General features: G+C 31.1%; 1 long non-coding RNA gene across 1 annotated transcript; it reads right to left on the bottom strand.

Annotated features, from left to right (window-relative positions):
* Positions 1-386: 386 nt before the first annotated feature.
* On the bottom strand, positions 387-2,008 carry LOC118682013 (uncharacterized). The gene is made up of 2 exons (XR_004977700.2): positions 720-2,008; positions 387-660 (listed from the first exon to the last, which is right to left on the bottom strand). It is a non-coding gene; the product is annotated as an uncharacterized lncRNA (long non-coding RNA).
* Positions 2,009-4,466: the final 2,458 nt, after the last annotated feature.

Here is a 4,466-nt window from a genome sequence, read left to right as displayed (position 1 = left end):
TTCAGAACGAATTGTATATATATATATGTATATTCATTTGAAACCGAGCCATTCCGAACCGAACCAAAGCACACACCCTAGCACGAGTGGCACGGTCCTTTCATCTTTCCTCGTCGTCCCCTCGCTCACAATAAACCGGTTTGGGTTACAAAAGAGTCTGTGTATGAACTGGGACTATGACATAATGCGTTTGTAGCAGCTCTAAGAGTATTGAGTTCATTTACTACTTGGTTCTTCTTTGTCTGATCGTTTTGTATACATACTTTGTAAGAAACATAAACAAGTAAGCATGAGGTGTACTCTTTGTCGGTGTGCACCGTTTCAGTTCTCTGGTATGTACATAGGTATACATATATGTGTTATAAACAAAGTGAATTTGAAAGATATTTGTTAAACAGCAATGCACAAATTTGTTTATTAAATATTAGACTTAGTAATAATACACAAGTTAGGCTTATATACAAGGATACACACGGATTCTCACAAATACGCACAAACGAAGAGCGTAAAACAAGCACTTACGATGGGACAAAGCGACGATAAAGTTACTGCCGTCCCTTAAGAAAAGCGTCGAGCGGCGCGTTTTTACCGCTCAGCATTAATTCCGATACGCCATCCTTAAATAAAGCGGCAACTTTACGTCAAATTCTCACTTAAATTCTAAAATTAGTACAAAAGAAATGAAATGTAAAACGAGTTAATTTATTAATAATACTTACATCCATATGTACAAGCATTAAACATCGCATTTAGGGACGGCAGTCAGTCAACAATCAACAGTTGATTGAACGGGTTAATGCAGACGGTGGTGTATATTTTACGTATGAAATTTAATTAATTATTACTCAATACAATATCATATAGTACATTTTATATTACATAGATATTTACTAACATAATAATACAGATTATTTAGTTACATTTATATTTTAGAAATTGGCAGTTTATTTCATTGTCTTGCAATTAAGTGCTCGGAGAACCCCTCCGTAAATTGCTTTTGTCTAACGCTTTTTCAAACAGGGATCTATGGTGCCTATTTTGAAAGGTCTGCTCATGAAGGCTAAACTAACAATAACTTACATATAATTAAGTATGGTACACACATATGTAGAGCAGGTATGTAGATTTTCTTCTTTCTGTCCTAATATCTAAACCTTTCAAGCTTCCAACGGCGCTGGGTAAATCCCAAAAAGTACTTAAATGTAATTTTCTTGAGTTTACGCTCACCTCATGACCTTCATATTAAAATGTGTCGCAAAACTGAAATAATAGCTAATAGCATTTTAACCGATGGGGTCCCAGTTTATCTATTACCACATAAAAGGATCTTTAGCCCTTTTGATACTACACTACTATTATTTATCTCACGCGATTTTTTCGAGAAAGATATTTTTGCTCTATACAAAGTCCAGCACTCTAAGAAACTTTTTTACATTGTTTTCTGGTATATTTTGTTATAAGTTTAACATGATGGCTGGGAAAATACACTTATCCACTAATTATCACCAAATATTAGAAGAAATATTTGTATATAGAAATCTATATCTATCTCGATTAGTTTTAGGTGATGCAAACAACCGTTTGGTGAACAAAACTATACTCTGTTGCAACATGTTGCGAAAGTATAAAAATGTTGCGAATAAATTCAACATTTATTATTCGATTATTTTTTGGTATCTTATTAACTTATGTTATTGATCATAGATTTACTATTTGAGATAGATACTATTATTTCTCCGAAATGTTAACTATAACAAAAAGAAGCTATTTAACTCCAACATGGTATATGTGATATAAACTGAACCAAAGGGGTTAGATTTAATATGTGGGGTATATGAGGTTGCTGTTGTACGAAAGGAAAGGAAATCAGTATACTAGGGTTATACTAAAGTTCTAGACCAATTTCATTTATATGCAGCGATAAACCACATTATTTTTAAGAAAAACTGTCCATTTAATTTCATTAAATTTTAAAATTAAAGAAATAAATTATACCATAAGATTATACCATAAGTAGTACATGTATGCTGGGGAAATTCGTGGATCGATTTCACACATTTTCGGCATTAAACTGTTATATTATATATCTAATATTTTACGCTTATATAAAGCCAAACGGAAGTTTGAATTTTTTACATTAAGTATGTTGGAGCTAGGAACAAGATATACCCCATAATGGGTACTAGGGCGGAACCAAGAATATTATAAGGTGTGGCAAAGTTGAGAAAGAATTAAACATCCATTAGTAAATGAAATCGTGATTAAATTACTATCAAATTTGGTACCTTCTTGACTTATATTAAAAGCCATAAACTTAGTCTCAGTTTTATTGCTATATTTTAGTTTGCGTCAGCGAAAGTTATATAAAAAAAAACAAAAAACATATTGAAAAGTGGTTAAATTTTATATTATAAGCTTGTGTGGAAAACGTCAACCAGAGAATCGGAATTCGTTATATGAAGGTGTGAGGTTTAGATCAAGGTATATACTATTTTCATTCTACTTCAGCGTCAAACCACATAATTTTTAAGAAAACTTATCCGATTAATTACATTAAAATATCACATTTTGATCAACCGGAACGGTTTAAAGTCAAGAGGAAAGACGGAAATCATATATATATTGGGGATAGAGAAAGATATTAATTTTTACATTGCTCAGCTATACTCGAGCATAGAGAACATATTTTGAACCAATTTAATATATATAAAAAATTTTAGTACTCACTAACCGACATATGAGAAGTATTATAAGTAGTATATGGAAGTAGAGGGTAGCATTAACCTGATTTTATCAATTTTTACATACTACATACTACTAATATGCCACAGACTAATAAAATGCTCCCACTCTTTCATTAAGGTACCTCACATACCATCACCAATCATATGGAGTAAAGTCAGACGAATGTTCGAAAATCCTGATATTAGTTACATGGGGGCCAGGTAAAATTTTCACTCGATTTCATCCATTTTAGGCACAAAAATACCTTGTTATGACTAAAACACGCTCTCTCATTTTTATTGAGATAACTCACGTTTTTTTTTTAATGGCGTTTTGTGGTATCAAGAAAAAGTGTACCAAGTTTCATAAAGATATCTCAATTTTTACTATATAACCCTATATCTAGCTCAATTAGTTTTAGATGAAACAAACAACCGTTAGGTGAACAAAACTATTATACTCTGTAGCAACATGTTGCGAGAGTATAATAGAGAAAAATGAAACAAAAAGCTGACTCGGCACCAAAAATTCGAAAATTTAAACTTTTTGATAATGCACAAAACTTAAGAATACTTAATTCTTAGCTTGCAACTCAGAGTCAAATCTCTAAATATTGTATTAAATAACTTAAAAATAAATCAATTAAAATTGAATAATTTTGTGAAATAAAACACAAAAGTTCACAGCCGAAAAATTACAGCTTGAAGTGTTGCCACCTTGATAGATAATAGTATAGCTTTCTTATTACAATTTCATATTTCACATTTGTTATTGACCAAAGATATTGTATCAATCGTTTGAACTTTAAATTTGGTATATAATAATATTATTATTATCATAATTGTTTTTTTTTTATAACCAATAGCTGATTTTACCCTTCTATTCTGGAGTGTATTTTGGGTAGGATTCGCAGGATTGGGTTAAATTATATTGCTTTTGCTATTGATTCACTTATGCATAAGATTTATATTTTAGTTCAGTATGAAGGCCTTTTTTTTATAAAATTTAAAATTTTAAAATATAGTTCTAATTTTCTTGCTCAATATTTATATTTCTCTTTTCCAAAAAATTTTCATTTATTACACTATAGTTTTTTTACTTCATTTATTTATTTTCTTTTTTTCAATTTCAATATTCAAATTTAATGTTTGCATAAAATTAAGTTTTCAATTTTATTTATGTTTCAAATTATTTTTTCTTAAATTCTAACTTACATTAGGGAATTTTGTGTGGTTGCTCCTCCTGGTAACTTGGATTTGACCCGTTTGCTTCCTGTAAGGGATCCCTATAGCTTACACAAATGTAGACGGTGTCTTACGGGCTTACCTGACAAGACTTGTAGTCTACTGATGAAGTTCATTTCTCTTGGCTTTAGTTGAAGGAGTCACTCCAGTAGTACGAGGGCTAGTGTCTGGGGCCGTTAAACTAATCCACAAATCTAAACTTAATGAAATTATGTCTTTTACACTAGTTCTTTCACGGGCGCCACTAAGTTTTAAAGAAAATGTGTTTTTCTTTATTGAGTTTAAAATTGTGACTGAACAATAGTTTCTTAAATTTACCCTAAACTAGCTGTGGGTCAACGGCAGCGGCGTCGGAATTATATACGGCAGAGTTGAGCAAATATTCAATAGACAGCAGAATTTGCAGTTTATGCGTTGTTGATATCGATCGATTCTGAGAGTTGAAGTGACTGTTTGTTTTAACAAATTTTGTTATGTTGTTGAACTTTAATTATGTTG

Source organism: Bactrocera oleae, chromosome 3, assembly GCF_042242935.1.
Source record: "Bactrocera oleae isolate idBacOlea1 chromosome 3, idBacOlea1, whole genome shotgun sequence".
NCBI classification, from domain to species: domain Eukaryota; kingdom Metazoa; phylum Arthropoda; class Insecta; order Diptera; family Tephritidae; genus Bactrocera; species Bactrocera oleae.
This window is presented reverse-complemented; position numbering and strand designations above follow the sequence as displayed.